This window comes from Dermacentor andersoni, chromosome 8 (genome assembly GCF_023375885.2).
Source record: "Dermacentor andersoni chromosome 8, qqDerAnde1_hic_scaffold, whole genome shotgun sequence".
In the NCBI taxonomy this organism is placed as follows: Eukaryota; Metazoa; Arthropoda; class Arachnida; order Ixodida; family Ixodidae; genus Dermacentor; species Dermacentor andersoni.
In genome coordinates, this window is record NC_092821.1 from 134,599,538 (window position 1) to 134,617,476 (window position 17,939).

General features: G+C 46.6%; 1 long non-coding RNA gene across 1 annotated transcript; it reads left to right on the top strand.

Moving 5' to 3' along the window:
* Positions 1-2,484: 2,484 nt before the first annotated feature.
* Positions 2,485-17,558, top strand: LOC140213012 (uncharacterized). Its single transcript, XR_011889950.1, has 2 exons — positions 2,485-2,984; positions 17,234-17,558. It is a non-coding gene; the product is annotated as an uncharacterized lncRNA (long non-coding RNA).
* The last annotated feature ends 381 nt before the right edge of the window (positions 17,559-17,939 follow it).

Below are 17,939 nucleotides of genomic sequence, written 5' to 3' on the forward strand. Positions count from 1 at the left end.
TCCTCATTCTGGTCCTGTCGTTTAGCGCTGTTTGAATTTTATAGTTAACAGTGCTTAAAACACCCACAAACATACAACTCCGCGGTTACACTAAATAATTTAGAGCGGATTATTCATAAAATGCTAAATATTTGTCCGAGAAGATGCATAAGCATTTTACACAACATGTCTGTGTGCGCGCATTGCACTATAGCGAAAGTTTCAGCGTTTTAGCAGTTATAATTAGAATGTAAAATAATGCTCATGTGGAGAATGTAATACCCTAAGAAATAGGAACAAGGAAGCTTATGTAGCCAGGATTATATGTTTGCATATCGGAAAATAGTTATGCAGTGATTCAAGATAGAACCTGTAAAACTCTGTTATTATGTAAATTTTGCATTTTTTATAATTGATGTGTAATTGGTAGTTATCAATTTAGCGCGAAGCAACAAAGACACACACAATCATACACGAGACAGGCGAATGTTCATTCTCATAACACGGACGCTAGGTGAACGGCTACAACCAAAAGGTGCAACATGCTTCCTCTCAGGCTGTTCGCCATTCCCATAACACATTTACTGCGGCACGCAGAACTACTAATTCAAATCAGGAAAATGCCCTAAAAATTATGGGTATCCCATGCACTGTGCTAGCGGATTTGCGTGAAACATTCTGTGTTATTTGCGTCGATTTAACATAAATGACGGTGATGTTTACGGCGAACGATTAAATACCTTCAGAGTTTAATGCAGTAGGATAGTGGCGACGGGGTGTTAAACGTTACCTTGCCTGCACCACTTGTTTGTCTACGTGATACACACACATAACCCACAACAAGATTTGTTTGCTTAAGACATTTTTGTGCGTCATTCTCTATAACCTGCAAAACGATCAGCACTGCAATTGCTTCATAGGGTACATCGCATCGGGGCAGAAGCATTCATCTTTATTTTAATTATGGGTATTTACGTGCCAAATCTATAATCTAATTATAAGGCACGGGGTAATGGGGGACTCCAGTTTCATTTTTACGGTCTGTAATTCTTTACTTGCCTCCAAATCGAAGTGCAGGAGTACTTTCTCGCATCTCAGCCGTCGAAATGCGGCTGTCGTGATCGGAATCGTACCCATTACCAATATAGAAGGCGTCAAAGGCGTTTTTAAATATTGGCATATAGCCCGTGGCGCGTGCGCGGTACCGAAATTTCGCCTCAAAGAGGTTCATCGAAGAATGAAGCACAGCCAGTTGCACATAGTCAGTGAGCCAAGTTCGCTTTAAAGAGGTTCACTGGAAAGCAGCGAGTACCATATATGGCACCTAATTAGTGACCCAAGATGGCACTAAAAAAGTTTCATGAAGAACGATGCATAGCTAATGTCCCATACCCAGCGACTCAAGTAGGTATCTTATCCCGGCAACGGTGGTCGCATTTCCATGGGGGTGAAACGCGAAAACACCCGTTCACATAGATTTAGCTGCACGTTCAAGAACCCCAGTTGGTCCAAATTTCCGGAATCCCCCACTACGGCATGCCCCAAAAGAAGGTCGGGGTCTTGGCACGTGAAACCCCATAATTAAATTTTTTGGTCCGAAGATTGGTTTGGAACCAGGCACCCTCAACACAGCCTCCCAACGTTCTATCTATTAGACAGTGTGCCACCCAGTGAGCAATGTTGGCGATAAAATGGTTAGAGGCATACACCGACAGAGGGGTAGGCAGATGGACCTCTAACAGTACGTGAGGTATTCCACGAAAGCTAATCGCAATAAAAGACAAAGCAAATGGTAAAACAAAGCGTTTCAGGCAGCTCGGCGTCGTGGAAAGTTGTGAGCTTGAAAGGGACAGTTGTATATTTCCTCGCACCAGAAAAAAGAACAACAAGATTATTGTACAAGCTTTAAAAAAAAACGTTTGTTATTATTGCGCCGCAGGTACCTTTCTTGCCTTTATTCAGGTGTTGCACGGAACGTTGCCCATATTGAAGTAATATTTTAAGTTTGTTCACGGCAACTGGACTAAAAAAGAGGTGCGGCCTGTCGCGTGCATCGAAAACGCTGTCCTCCGCCGTGTTGCCACCAGTTGGTGACTGTTGTCTGGAATCGGCGTCGAAAGTGCGCCAGCAACGCGCTTAGAATGCCCTCGCCCGACACGCCCCGTCCCCGAAAGCTAGCGCCAGTCGGCGCAGCCAAGCGGCCGCAAATGCCACCATGGCTGTCACACTCACTCCCATCGCAGCCCGCCCGACACTGCAAGCCGCAGCTTTCTCTTCATCCAGCGGCCCTGGTTCATTACAGCAACAAGCGCAAAGACAATTCCCCCGCACACTTGTCTCCGGGGTCAACAATAGTGGCAGTTCTACACCACGACCGCCGCTGATTAACGCGAATAGAGTGCGAGGCCGGGTGGGTTATGGCTAGCGTAATTCTCTTGACTTTAATAATTTCACATTGACAAAGACAATATCTACACAGCGCAGTTGCTCATTCGCTTCGAGCTTTATATCGAAAATGTACAAGGAGGTTGACACACGCATTTAAAGAATATATAAGTACAAAGCTACACAATTCCTGTGAACAGAGTCATGACTGGGCGCTTCTGCTTGGCAACGAATCCGAGCATTAGAATTTCGCCGTTGCTGTTGAAAAGTGACTGCTCAAATAGAAGTTAGGCGGCGCTCGAAATCGAGATAGAAACACTAAAGCTGTGTAGGTGTGAATTGTTTTTTAAAACGTTCTAAAACGTGTGGCTTGGGGGAATACAATTTTCTATTGAACATTGTTCCAGCAGCAGTGAAGTACACGGTGCGAGAAGAGAAGAAACGCGGCAACGCGTTGGTGGGAGCCAAAGAAAGATGCGTGGAGTAGCTACATTGACCTTCCTGCATGCTCTCCGCGTTTAGGTTTGTACTACCCGTAAGAGGCCAGGAAGTTCAACCAGCAGCAATGCGAGCTACCACTACCGATCAGCTGCTCGCTCTGATGAAGTCACTGCAAAAGCGTACGTATAGATATTTTGAACCATGCATATCACCACAGAAACATCACAATTGTACACGTATCCTATCCCGCGTTCTAAAGAACGCAAAGTGCACACAATGATCGCGGGACACGCATCAGCGTCCCTCGAAGTTTATGGCCCAATATCAACTAAAAAGAAATGTGATAGTGCCATGTCAGCAAAGCAACAGAACAACGTGACTGATGTTTACATTAGAATCGACATGTCTTGCGGGAGACACACCGTTGTATACAGAAAGTGAGAGAGGCATAAAGGAGAGCTGCCTATAGAGACGTCGAGATGGCATTGGTTTTACAGCGTAAGCTATTACGGGCTCATTCCAACAGCCGTTTCGGGTGGCAATAGTGTCCGCCTCCGCCTCCACCTCCGCCGCCAGTGTCCGGTATCCGTAGCAGCTATCGCCGAGAATGAGAATAAAAATGCCCAGTTACGTGGGGACCCAGCCCGGGCCTGCTATAGGCGGAATCAGCTACTGTAGCACTGAGCGACGCCAGCGCTTGCTAGCGTGCATCGAAAAAATTCCCTATAAACACGTCCTAGCGCGCGAAGAGAAACGAGATGCGACATGCGCGCCGCGTAGCGCCGATACGTGCACGTTTTGCATTGCAGTTGATTATTATTCCATGAGGCACAACGCAATGTAGCAGGTGCACAGGTGGCGGTATAAGGCAGTTGAAGAAGGTTTTAGGAAGAAAAAGCAGTTTAAGGAGATGTGCACCAGAACGCAAGAAGTATACATTGTGCACCTGGTTAAATGAAGCTGGCTAGGTGACTATGTCACCGCCACGTTTCAATTGGGAGGCCAGTAACTCATCATCATTGTCATTAGCATCGTATCATGCCACTTGCCTTGCGATGTGAGATTCGCGCAGTGTAGCGTGTATACGTGCAGCATTTGCATGGCACTTGCATATTGTTACACCGTGTAGCACGCCATGTAGCAGCTTCATAGGTAGCGGTACAAGGTAGATGGAGAAGTTTTGAGGAAGAAGAAGACTGGGTATAATTATTGATGACATGAAAAACATGCCTGGCATGCCTGATTAGTTCAGGCCGGCTAGGTGACTGTTTTTCACCGTGCCGTTTCAAAGGCAATGCCATTAAATTGTCGTCATCGTCATTACCAACGTGTCATGCCATTTGACATGCACACCGTGTAGCATCAATACGAAGAAACTTTGCATTGCAGTTCCGTTACATTCCACCAGGTGTTCCGATATGTTGCAGTTCCATGCTGCATGCAGCTGGAACTGGTTAACTCAACCAGGCCAGATGACTATTTTTCACCATCCCAGTTGAAAGAGGATGCCAATAAATCATCACAATCATAATTATAATCACCAGCATTGTACTGTGCCACGGGTGAAGGGATATGACATGTGCGCCACTCAGTGGTATAGCTGTGTTTACTCTTCGGTACACGTTACGGCGCCTCCTTACAAGGTACGAGCTGCTGCTGAAGCGAATCCTAGGGCTGCGCCCTCAGCTGGAACCACGCAACATCGGGCTCAGCAGGCCTATGTGCAGAGGGCAGGACAAGCCCCAGGAAAACACGCAGCTCACCGTCGACGCCGAGCGCGCTGTTCAAATCGTTCTCGTGAAAATGACGCGAAGAGACTTCGCTGCGAAGGCTATGTGCTGTGTGGTGCCGCAAATGGAGCTCGTTTGCACCCGCTCCTCCAGCTTACGCTGTAACTGTGCTGCGTGTGCGGGGCCGGCCTGTGACTTCCTTGTTATGTCCACATTACACGCTGGTCAGCCTGTAATTACGAGCGTTCTTAGTGGCTGTAATTTATTTTCTTAGCACTACGCGTTTTTAATGAGGTAAACTAGCAGCCGCCGCTATTTATTAAGGCGAAAGCTTTATATATCCCAATAGTCAGTCGACCTTGAGCGAAAACGCGTCGACGATACGAAAGGTACAATAAGGCTACGAACCTTCGACCTTGTGGTGGGAGTCGAACCACGACCACATGCGATAGTCGGCTCCACGATGTGTAGTAATGAAGGCTAAGTTAATTAAGATAGAGTTAAATAAGGTACTCGAACCTACGACTTTTGGTGGGAGTCGAGCCCACCACCTTTGGCCGGAGTCGTACCCTCGGCCTTTGGTAGGAGTCCAACTCACCGCCCTTGGTGGCAATTAAGGCGCAGTCGGAGTTGACACCGAGCTAAGGCTTCCTCTTAAAAAGGATGACCAAGCCAAGCACACTAAGCGAAGAAAGGGGGATCACTAAGCGAACACGGATGACTAAGCGTACATCATGCGTCCATCTTTAATGGTTCGGCACTTTTGTTTTCGCTTTCGAGTTGTCTTAGGGATTACATAAGAGACCTTGTAATTTTTTAGATAGTTCAGATGCTGCCGTAATAACAAGTAATCATAGCCAAACATAAATAAGGAATGAGTTGATGGATTAAATAATCAATACAGCCACGGAACGACTGCAGTTATCGTGTGTTAAGATAGCACATAGCAGTCGTCTCTGCGTTTCTGCAGCAAAAATACTCTGCGCCTTTGTTTCGAGGAACAACATCGCACCAGAGAAGTAAATGAGCAAACGCGAATTCCAAGATTCTGTCCTCAGTTCATAAATCTCGATTACTATCCATGTCTGAAAATAAAGCCTACTTCAATCTCAACAACCCTGCACATCACCGGCATAATTTTAGAATAGGCGAACGCGAAAATTTCATCAACATGCGACACGTCTACGAAGATGTCTCTAAAATTAATTAAGGGCCAGCCGCGGCTGCAACCCAGGAAAGCTTTTAGCATGCTTTGGATGTGATTACTTGTAGCACTAGGTTGGTCCTGTTCACTCAGGTGGCGCTCGCCTTACCAGAATGGCTTACGCGTAAGCGAGAACCAATTGGTTCTTCGAGCGCCACTTCCTCAAAGGCCAGTTTGAAACCGAATGTTGGATTTCGCACGAGAGGCGCAGAATCTCGGATGACAACGTGGGAAGAGGCCATGATCTTGCGCCATCTGTAATGATTGGGGTCGGGCGTGAAATAGATGGTAGCTGGCCAATGTCGTTGTCCAACTTATCCACGCTGAGTACGTTGTTAAAGGGAAAGACTTGTTCTCATCGGAGAACAAGGAATATGGGATTTATTTACAGTATCTACATGAGAACGTCACAGTTCATCAGTCTTACATGACTGAAACAACAATGCACCCTAAGGAGACGCCAACGGCTCCTTAAATACACTCTGTCTATTTATTTATTTATTATTTATTATACAGTCCCACATTCGCTCAGAGAGCATTACAGTGGGGGGGGGGGAGTAATACATATGTTGAACAGTTGTAATTATGGTTACATAACAAAAAGAAACACGGTGACGAATAATGCAGTGCAGGCAGCATAACTATCCCAAAACAAGAAGGAGAAAAAAAAAGAAGAAGAAATGGACTATATGTACATATATACACACATACATGGGCATACATGAGCATATGAACACATATACACTCAGAAATACATATAGTAGGCAAGCAAACGCGAAAAATAAAAAAAAAAGAGAGAAAGAACAGTGAAACACGCAAAATGATCACTTTTCAAGCAGTTCATTGAAAAAGGCTGAATTTGATGTTTTAGAAACGGTATCCTGAGGCAGAGCAGTCCATTCATTGATGGTTTTAGGAAAAAAGGAATACTTTAACAAGTTCGTTCTTGACTTCATTGGCCTTACTTTTAATGGGTGTTCACGGCGATGGGATATGTAATGGGGGTTAAGCATGTATTTTGATTTATTAATGCCAATATTGTTGTAGAAGGTCTTATGAAAAAATTTGAGACGCAAGCAGCGCCGGCGTTCGGCTAACGTCGTAAGCGCTAAGCGTATTTTCATTTGTGTGACGCTACTAGATCTGCGATAGTTCCCATTGATGAAGCGTGCCGCTCGGTTTTGCACGCGCTCTAATATGTACTTAAGGTTGCCCTGATAAGGGTCCCATATCGTGCACGCGTATTCAAGAATAGGCCTTACGTATGTCGTGTATAATAACTTTTTGGTTGCCAGAGGACATGGCATGGCATGGCAAGAACTTTATTTTAGTCCAGAGAAACTAGGGTCCGAGGGCACAAGCCCCCAGGCTAAGTCGGTGGCTCCGCCCACGTAGGCACCGGTAGGCCAAAGGCTTTCCCGATGTCGTGAGCTCTCCGGACGGCCAGGAGTTGATCTTGGAGGACTTCGCTGGATATGCGCCGACTCCAGTCCTCCTCACTGTTGAGATCCGAAGCCCTTTGGTTGGGGCACAGCCAGAACATATGATCAAATAGACACGAAGTGTGTCCACAACTTTTACATTCCGCGGGAAAATCCCGGTCAATTTTGTTAAGCACAAAAGGTGTGGGATAAGATTTAGTTTGAAGCATTCTTAATGTGACTGCCTGAGCTCGGTTGAGCTTCTGATGGGGGGGAGGAAAAAACCTCCTGCCTTCCCTATAGTGTGAGGTGATCTCGTGAAAAGTAGTAAGTGGGTCTTTGTAGGAGCCGCAGTCATCCTGGAGCAGTTCCTGATCTGATGCGCGGCATGTGAGATCTCGCACAGCAGAGTGAGCTTGCTCGTTAGGATTGCAGCCACTGGGGCTGACCGAGTGGCCCTGATGAGCCGGAAACCAGACTAGGTGTGAGCTATCCAGTTGGTCGTAATTATGAGTATTAATACTGTGTATAAGTAACTTGTGTGCTTCCACTGAGATGAAGCCGGCTGAGTAATTCCTAATAGCTGTACGGGAATCAGAGAAAATCGTGGAGCCTCTCCTCATTGTAATTGCAAGTGCTATGCTTGCTTCTTCGGCGGCATGAATGGAGGTCGTTCTTAGTGACGCCGCGTTTATTAATTTACCGCTCTCATCGACCACGGCAATAGCGTAGCGGTTGCCCGATCCATAACTAGTTGCATCGACAAAAAGAGCTGAGCTGTGTTGTTGGTGCAGTTTACCCAGAATGCATTTGGCCCTGGCGTCCCTTCTGCCCTTGTTGTACACAGGATGAATATTTCTAGGTATGGGGTCTACAACTAATTGTGTCTCCACCTCCTTGGGTATTTTGAACTTAGAGACGTCTCCTCCTCGAGGCAGTATTCCGACTTCATCTAGAATTTTACAACCTGGCTTAGTGTTGGAGAGTCTTGCAATTTGTGACATCGAATGTGCCTCAATGAGCTCATCTATAGTGTTATGAAGTCCTAACTTGTTGAGGAGTTCGGTACTCGTTCCGTGCGGGAGTCCCAGAGCCCTTTTGAGTCCGGAGCGTATAAGTGCGTTTAGCTTAGCCTTCTCTCCCTTCCCCCAGTTCAGGTATGATGCAATGTACGTCACATGACTGATGAAAAATGCATGATATGCTCTGATGAGATTGTCCTCCTTCAGGCCTGCATTTCGGTTTGAGACCCTGCCCAGGTGCTTTAAAGTACTGTTGGCCTGACCTGTGAGACGGTTTAGCGCCGTAGCGTTACAGCTCCTGGCGTCAATGAGAAGACCCAGAATTTTTATTTGCTCTACTCTGGGTATGACCCGTCCTGTGTTGTCTATGATTTTTATTGGCAGAGTTTCTAAAGGCACAAGGTTTCTAACACCTTGTCTCCCCTGTCTGAAGAGCAGCAGCTCAGATTTACTAGGTGATAGCCTGAGTCCGGTGCCCTTAAGGAAGGATTCTGTGGTGTCTACCGCTGCCTGTAGTGTCTGCTCTAGTGCTGCGAGTGACCCCCTTGGGACCCACACTGTGATATCGTCAGCATATATGACGTGCCCCAAGCTCGGGATTTTGGACAATTCCTCCGAGAGCCTGTGCATGGCAATGTTAAAGAGGAGTGGGGACAATACTGAACCTTGTGGTGTGCCGTTGTTGCCTAAATTGTATGGACCACCTGTGACTATCCCGAGTTTGACCCGAGCTGTCCGATTAGCTAGAAAGGACCTCACATAATTGTAAAAATTGCTTCCCAGGTTCAAGGTTGAGATTTCATGTAGGATATGTTTATGTGCAACCGTATCAAATGCTTTGTTAAGATCCAGACCCAGGAGGCCCTTTACGTCCCTGCTAGGGTCGTCAATAATAGCCCGTTTGATCATTAGCATGGCGTCCTGTGTGGATAATGCCTTCCGAAAGCCTATGAGATTGTGTCTGAAAAGCTCCTGGTTTTCTATGTGTTCTATTATCCTATTATGAATAACATGTTCGGCTACTTTGCCAATACAGGATGTAAGTGATATGGGCCTGAGGTTCTCCATTGTTTGTGGTTTGCCGGGTTTCGGTATAAACGTCACCTTGGCCTCCCTCCATTCCGGTGGGACAGTGCCGGATCTCCAGTGACTATTAATTTTGACCGTGATTATGTGTATGGCATCATCGTCCAGGTTTCGCAAAAGTTTATTTGTGATGCCATCCGGACCCGGGGCAGATCTCCCATTTAAATTAAAAAGTGCATGCCTAATCTCAGCTGCAGTGAAGTCACTGTCCAAGTCCGGTTGCGATATTCCGGGGTAAGGTTCGCTTATTTCTTCTTCGTTTTCATATTCATTTTTAAGTGGCAGGTACATGTGTGCGAGGTCGTTTGCAACCTCTGTTGCTGTCCGCCCTATAGTTATCTGTTTATTGACGAGCCTGTTTATGGCGAGGTTTGTAGTACCTCTGGAGAGCTTGTCATTAAGTAGGCTCTTCAATAGGTTCCATTTGCCTCCTCTGCGCAATCTTCCGTCTGTTTCTAAGCAAGTTTCGTCCCATTGTTGACGTGAAAGTTGAGCCGCGTATGTTTCGATATCACGATTAACTTGGGCGACCTTGGCTCTAAGTCTTCTATTGAGTCTGTGACTCTTCCATCTGGTTAGAAGGGCATTTTTCGCTTCCAGCATGTGAGCTAGCTTGGAGTCCATTTTTGGGACTTCGATTTCTGTTGAGACTACTTTAGTAGCTTTCTTAACCGTTGCCTTTAGCTGATCTAAAAGCTCCTCATAAGATTCGTCATCTATGCTGGTTTCCTTACGCAGCTTACGGAAGAGATCCCAGTCCACGTATTCATATTTCCTTAGTGATGGTGGTTGCGTCTGTAAGATGATTTCAATTATGTAGTGATCACTTCCTAAATTCTCCTGCAGATTGTCCCATGAGCCTTCAATTCCCCGAAGGAATGTAAGATCGGGGGTTGTATCTCTGGTAGTGGAGGTACCAGTTCTCGTGGGGAAGTTAGCATCTGTAATAAGAGCAAATTTTAATTCACTTGCCGTGGTTGCTAAATTAGTACCCTTGATGCTCTGATGACCATAGCCCCATTCTTTGTTGGGAGCGTTGAAGTCCCCAGCCACTACGAGTGGGGCTGTATCTGCCTTACTGGAAATGCGGCCCAAGAGGGTCTTAAAATCCCTTTTCCTATCTTGCGGAGAGCTATAAACGTTAGCTATGTACACGTTAGCTGCTTTTTTGTTCTTCAGGATGAGTTCGATCATTTGTGCTTCTAGACCAACCTTGTACTTGGGAAGCTCGTGAGTTTCATAGGAGGTACCCTTTCGAACCAAAGTCGCTATTCCCCGACCCCCTGGAATGGTCAAGGTTTCGGAGTTGTAACCCGGTAGAGAGATATCCTCCTTAGCTAGTGTTTCCTGTAAGAGAATAACGTGCGGCTTAACTTTGGCCGATCTAATGAGCTGCTGCAGGGGAGCCTTGCGCCTTCGGAAACTCGCACAATTCCACTGCCATATTTTAATGTTATTGTTGTCGTTTGAAGCCATTATGATACCACTGGTTGACTACCCGAACCCCTAGAGTCCGCGCTCGGGCTACCGTTTGTGCCTCCGTGGACTGCCGATGCAGCCGCTGCGCTTGCCTTTGCCTTAACTTTGGGCCTTTCTAGTTGACCCACTCGAGCATCTAGATTAGTGATGAGCTCCATGATTTTCGCCAGAGTCCTGTCTATTGTGGCTAACCTTGCGGCTATTCTGACTTTTTTGTGTATGGGGGGTGCCTCACTCTCTCCCATCTCCTCTGCCTCAGAGGTTTCTAAATCTTCCTCCTCTGTTTCGCTAATGGGAACGGGGTGGGGGGCTTTACGTTTAGGTTTGCCGGCCAAGGGTTTTGGAGCCGTTGTCTCCATCTGACTACGGGGTGTTTCGGACCTCTCTTTAAAGGATTTGAAAGCCTCCCTGAGCTCAGACAGCTCTTGCCTTAATTTCCGATTTTCTGATTCTAATGCCAATATTCGGGGATTTGACTCACGTTCCGGCTGTGCCCTACCATTAGTACTCCTAGACCTTGCCCTTGTCGGTTGTCCTGGTTTCCCAAGTCCTCCGTTCTTGACTCGATCGGCCCAGGTTGCTCTTGGGGTCGACTGTGAACGGGACCTCGATCTTGCCCCAGGTCCTCGGGGTTGCTGGTCAACACTAGAAGATTCTCCAGAGCTGGGTTGTCCTCTGGATCGAGAACGCCCTCTGGAGCGGGAGCGCCCTCGTGAGCTGGAGCGTTCTCTCGTGCGAGAGCGCAAGTTGGGGTCAATTTCTTGCATGACCCCTTTGCGCTGGGGATTGTCGCTGTCTTCAATGTCGTCGGCCACCTGTGTACAGCGTGCTTGCTGTCGTTGGCGCCTTCGACGCCTTTGCCTCACAATATAAGGCATCTGGAATCTGCGACTGCATTTTCGGTCCCCAGTGTGGTGTGCGCCACCGCAAATAGCGCACTTGGGGTCGCACTGATGATCTTCAGGTGGGGAAGTGATTCCACAGCCCCTACACTTTCTAACACTTGTTGGATTGGGACACACGTCGGATCTATGTCCGATTTCACCACAGCCGTAGCACACATCTATCTGTCGTCGGTAGAGGTAACAGGGCATGAGTACGTTACCACAAATAACGTGGTTTGGCACTCTTTGTCCTTCAAAAAGTACCACCACCGTCGTAGTTTGCTTGATCCGACGTACCTCGACGAGGACAGGGATGAAAATTTCGAGCCAAGAACATTAGTGTGTTATTCCCTTTCGCGGCAATCTCTGCAATGTGATCCTGCCAAGTAAGGTCGCTTGAGAAGTGAACGCCGAGGTACTTGGCCCCTGTTACGTTCGAAATGGTCGAATTATTTAGCCTGTAAGAATGGGAAACGTCAGTTTTTTTTCTAGAAAAGCACACGTAGTTGCATTTTGATTCATTTAGTGTCATGCACCAAGTGGTACACCAGTTCGAAATTTTATTAAGGTCCTCTTGAAGGATTTTGCTGTCATTTGAATTGTTTATCGAGCGGTAAACAACGCAGTCATCTGCGTACAATCGTAGGTTCGACTGGATGTTCTTAGCTATATCGTTAATAAAAATAAGAAATAATAACGGCCCCAGAACAGACCCCTGCGGTACTCCGGACGTGACTGGAACAGCTGATGAGCAACATCCATTTACCACTGTTATCTGTCTGCGATTTACGAAGTAGTTAATTAACCAGTTCATTAGGTCAGCGGGAATTTTTAAATGCTGAAGCTTGTGAATTATACAATCATGCCGTACCCGATCGAATGCTTTTTTGAAATCTAAAAACAAACAGTCAACGCTAGTACCTTGATCTAACGCAGTTGTTATGTCAAAAGAAAATTCCGTTAACTGTGTGTCACAAGAAAATCCGGCGCGAAAGCCATGTTGTTCTGTGTAAAAGAAGTTTTGCGAATTCAAGTGCCTTATTAGGTTGCTGTATACGATGTGTTCCATAATTTTCGAAGCGCCGCATAGGAGAGAAATCGGGCGATATTGTTCGAAATTATTTTTCGGTCCTTTCTTATGGACAGGAACCACATGAGCAAACTTCCATTCGCCCGGCACGATTCCTTCGGATAATGACGTCATATACATTGTATGAAGTAGATTGCTAAGAGAACTAGCACATTCTTTCAGCGCGCGATTGGGTATGCCATCAGGACCGGTCGCTTTATTTCTGTCTAGGCTGGTAAGGATTTGAAAAATACCATGAGTTGATAAAGTGATATCGGGCATTTCCTGAAGAACTGAGGCGCAGGACGGTAAAGGGATATTGCTCATCGCTGAATTAGCGGAAAAGGCGGACCTGAAATAATCGTTGAAAGCAGTGGCTTTCAATTCATCATTTGTTATCGTGCCATTGTCAGACGTGATACATTGTATACCAATTTTCTCTTTCCTGGTTTTTTTTGGCAAGCTTCCATATAATGTTGGCATTGTTTCGAATCTTTGCGTCTAAAGTACTGAAGAAATCACGCTTCGCTTCACTAATTTTCGATTTACAAATTTGTTGGACAGAAAATAATTTTTCAGAAGTAACTGACATTTTGCTTTTTCTGAGGTTCTGAAAAAGACGGCGTGTTCTTCTAAGGAGTTGACGGATTTCGGGGGTGAACCATGGTTTATCTTTCCGACGTTTGGCAGTTAGAAATTTTGATGGTATGTGCTCCGAAATTAGTGCAACCATTTTATCTTTCAGTACGCGCCAAGCAATGTTAACATCTTTTTCTGAGCAAACCTGTGAAAAAGTTGGAAGAAAATCAGTTAATTCACTGTTCATTGCCTGGTAGTTTCCCTGATCATAAAAGTATATAAGTTTTGGCGTAAGCCGAGCTCTATTTTGGTGTGGATAAGAAACGCTGGTTAAAACGACAGCGTGGTCGCTGATACCGGGAACACAGATAGGTGGAGACACCAGATCAGCTTCATTTGTGAAGAGGAGATCGAGGGTGTTGGATGACAGAGCAGTAACTCTGGTTGGGGACTCGACGCACTGAGTCAGGTTGAAGCTACTTGTGAGGTCAAGCAATGCAGAATGCAACGATGAGTTTGATAAATTGGTCGGCAGACCGCCGCCCCAGGACACGTCTGGTAGGTTGAAGTCACCCCCCAGTAGAACAACGTCACAAGAAACTGACGCCAGTGCTTCAGACAGGCTAGATATAGCTCTACTGTCATTTCCAGGTGGCCTGTAGAACGAAGCTATTGTAATTGTCCTGCCAGTTTGTGAAGCAACTTTACACAGGACAAGCTCACAGTCTATGTTGCAAAGATCGATCGGCCAGCTTTGCAAGTTATCTGAAACAAGTATAAACACGCCCCCTCCGTGTCTGTTCCTGTCCGAGCGATAAACCGTGTAGCCTGTTGGGAACACTTCAGCATTTAAAACTGCGTCATCCAGCCAAGATTCAGTGCCAATGATAATGTCCGGATAATGCAGCGAAATTACGAGCGCGAACTCGTCAGTTTTATTTTTTATGCTGCGACAGTTAATAATTATAAGCTGCAGACTTTGTTTGTCATGCGCAGAACGGTCAACTTCGTGGGTTTGCTATGTACTGCACTGTACTACCTCTTTTGCCTCGTTATCAAAGATGTAGGTGCTGTTTCCAATAATCAAACGGTTAAACCGAAGCTTAAAGGGGTGACTTTGCTTTTTGGCGAATGATATTAGATTCCTTCTTTCTAAGCGAACCTGCGCGGAGTAGTCCTCACTCATAGCGTAGACTGTTTCTTTAAGCTATCGACCTTGAAGCAAGACCTTCTGTTTAGTTTTGTAGGACGAAAAAGCAACTAAAGTTGGTCGTGGCTTTTGCGTGCTGTATCGCCCTATCCTGTGAGCGCGTTCAATATCACTGTGACTGATGCTCACACCAAGCAGATCCTTACACAAACAGATAACATTTTTTTCTGCCTCATCCCAGGTTTCTCTTTCGGTATCCGTAATGCCATAGAAAACAAGGTTGCATCGCCTAGATCGGTTTTCCAAGTCGTCGTTTTGTCGTGACAAAGTTTGAACTTGTTTTGTCAGAGATTCTACAGTCGACTGAAGGTTCGTGACAGCTTTCTGTGTGCCTCTGAAGGACTCAATCTCTTCTACTTTGGATAGCTTTGTTGCCAAACAATCTAGCTTCTCCGTGAATTCGCATTGATTTGACTGGATAACAGAGACCTCCTTCAAAAGTTTTTGCTAGTTTTCTTGAATTACAGGAATGACATCAACAGCTTTCATGAGCTTTGCAACCTGAGCCTCTGTCAGAGGTCCAGGATTCAGCTCAACGTCTCCGGACAAAAGTACAAGCAGATGCATCACAAAGCTCGTAATGCAAAACCACGTGAAAGGCACACTTCCAATAAAGCTAATAGCAAGGAACAAGGGCCACGGTGTCGACAGAAAACGGCGTTTCTAAGGTTTAGGAGTAGCATAATATGCGACACCAACCTGCACAAAGGCGGCACGTAAGCGCATGGTAGTGCTCTCGTTGACACTGGGCCCCGTTCTGATGGCGTGAGGCTGCCGCTTTAGTACTTGATGGTCTGTTGGCGACGCCCACTGTCCGCTGACGTTTTCTGTGACGGTTGACCTGGTCGAAAGATCCAGCGATGATCCCGCCATTTCCACCGGGAATCGGTAGGCGTGACCAGGTGACGGTGATAGCGCCGACATCAGTAGCCCAGCTGCCGCGATCTGCACAAAGACGGCACGTAAGCGCATGGTAGTGCTCTCGTCGACACCGGGCTCTGTCCATCCTAGATCCCTAGGTGAGAGAAAACGGAGCGTCCAAAGTCATTGTAGCCGACCCGCCTATGAGGGGGAGGGTTTACACACTCACTTCCGCTCAGGTTGCACTAACCGCACCAAGGTGAGAGGGTTCTCGCAGACACGGTGCCTGACCCGAGCAGGCGCCTCTCTATCCCAGAGTTGACCCTGCAGTCAGTGGCCGCCACGTCTGTCCATTGACCGACGACTTCTAAGCTGCGTGAGACGACACCGCACAGCATCTCCTTCCAGGAATTCCCCTGCTCCAACGAGACCTTGACGGTGACGGCGTGCGCACTAACAATACTTGCTCCGCCGACTGCGGCTAGCCATCTCGGCGTCGTCCGCATGCTGACGTGGCGCATTCTTGTCTTCATGAAGCAGGTCGTCGCCGCAGACCTGCTGGCGTCGAAGGGCTGTTGACTCGCGCATTGTAGTCCTTACGAAGCGAGTTGTTGCAGCAGGCTCGGAGGGTTCGACGGTCGCTTCTTCGAAGCTTGCCACCCCCGTAGCTGCAGCTGCCCGGGTACGGCTGGCAGGTCGGAACCTCTGCAGGCCGTTTCTACCAAGGCCAACGCGTCTAGACAGCTCGCTCTCCTCCAGAAGTTCTATCCCATTGTGTACACAGCCAGTTTCCCACATTGCTCAGAATACCCCTCCCTCTACGACGTCTCGTGGGTCAGCAAATTTAATCCATTCCTCTCTCCTCTTGCATCCCGCTCGCCGGACACCTGGGAAGCCGCGCTGCTGAGCTCGCATCAAGACAATAAACGTCGCCTGGCTGATCGGGCCAAAGCAGAAGCGGCCAGAACTAAAGCGGGCGATGAAGAGCCCCACCTACATCTGGACATTTTCTCCCAATCGTAATAAAAGTTCCGGTTATAGTTATCATCATTGTCGTTATTTAAGACAACAGCGTCTCAAGCACACGACCAGTACAAACATACAAACAGTGCCGTCAGTACAAATTAAACAAAAGTAACGACGGTGAAACCATGCGGTTGGCCGGCGGTACTGCACGATGTTACCATTCGCCTTGTACTGCCCACTTAGACTACACATCTCGGAAACTGGTAGAAAAAAAAAAACGGTTAAACAATCAAACAACGTGGCGGCTAATTAGTTCGCAAAGAATGATAAACTTTATTGACAGCGCCAGGAAGCGAGTACGGGGAAAGCATGAGACACGACAGAGCACTGTCTCTTTTCCCATATGTATGTGACTTCCTTGCTCTATTTATCCACAATAAATTAACGCCGACTAGATCAACTTTTGATGCACCTATTATAAATTTTCATCAGATCGACTTTGACAGTAATGTATGTGCTCCTCAATATCAACTGGACAATTGATGAATACTAGCACCCAAATTTTTTCATCTTGACATCTGTAACTATAAGATTTTATTTATGATATTAAGACATGACACAGTCATAAGATTACGCTTCAAAAAAATCTGTCTAGAGTTAAGTGGATAAGTGGGGTCCAAGTGGCGGGTTTGAAATTCTATGCCTCTGGCTGCCCCGTTTCACTGTAATGAATATAAAAATGTGCTCAAATAAATAACAGAACCATGGCAAATGTTTAAACATATCTCAATGCCACAAAGCTTCTAACTTTCCTTACAATGCAAATCAGTACGTATAATGTGCAGGAAGCTGCTGACGATTGCTAAAGTGAGCAGGAAGCCCATGGTTCTCCCTACTTTTTTTTTCTCCACACACAGATTGCAGATGGAACGAGAAAGTCGGATTGTGTAGCAACAGCTGTGCGGAGTGGAAATGCGAGTACCTTTTTACCGGTTGGCCCAAACAATGCCACTTCGCCTGCAAGAGCGGATGTTTCTGCCGTTGGGGATTCTATCGAGATCACAGGGGATATTGCGTTGGTCCTCTGAGGTGCCTCTACAACAGAAAGCTCTACACGTCCAGTCGCCGAGTGTGACAACTGCAGCGAGATACCAACACTCATTGCATGCGTCCGCGTACCATGCAGCGAATAAACCTCTGGTAATTTTCGACCCCAGAAAATAAAACAAAACTGTGAAGGCACACAGGAACAGCCTACTGCAATAAGCTTCCCTTTACATAACTTTGCCACGGCGAAGTCGGGCGATTGAAATTCAAAACAATGAGAAAAACGAGAACAAGTGAAAAGTGGGAGCCAATGTTTCGACAAGTGGACTTGGCTTTTTCAAGGCGACATATGCTTTCATCGGCACAATATATGAGGTAGGCTTGTTCTAAAGTGGAAAGGGGGTAAAGCGGGCCGGCAACAACTGAGGGTCTGTTAGCGGCGAGGGTGGAGAAGTGAAAAGAATGGGATGCTATTCAACGCCGGTCAAAAAATACGCTGCAGCGCCGTGTGCCAGCCGACCGTGTGTATTTTCATGGAAGAGTAATGTGGATTCAGTATATAAATAAAAGAATAAA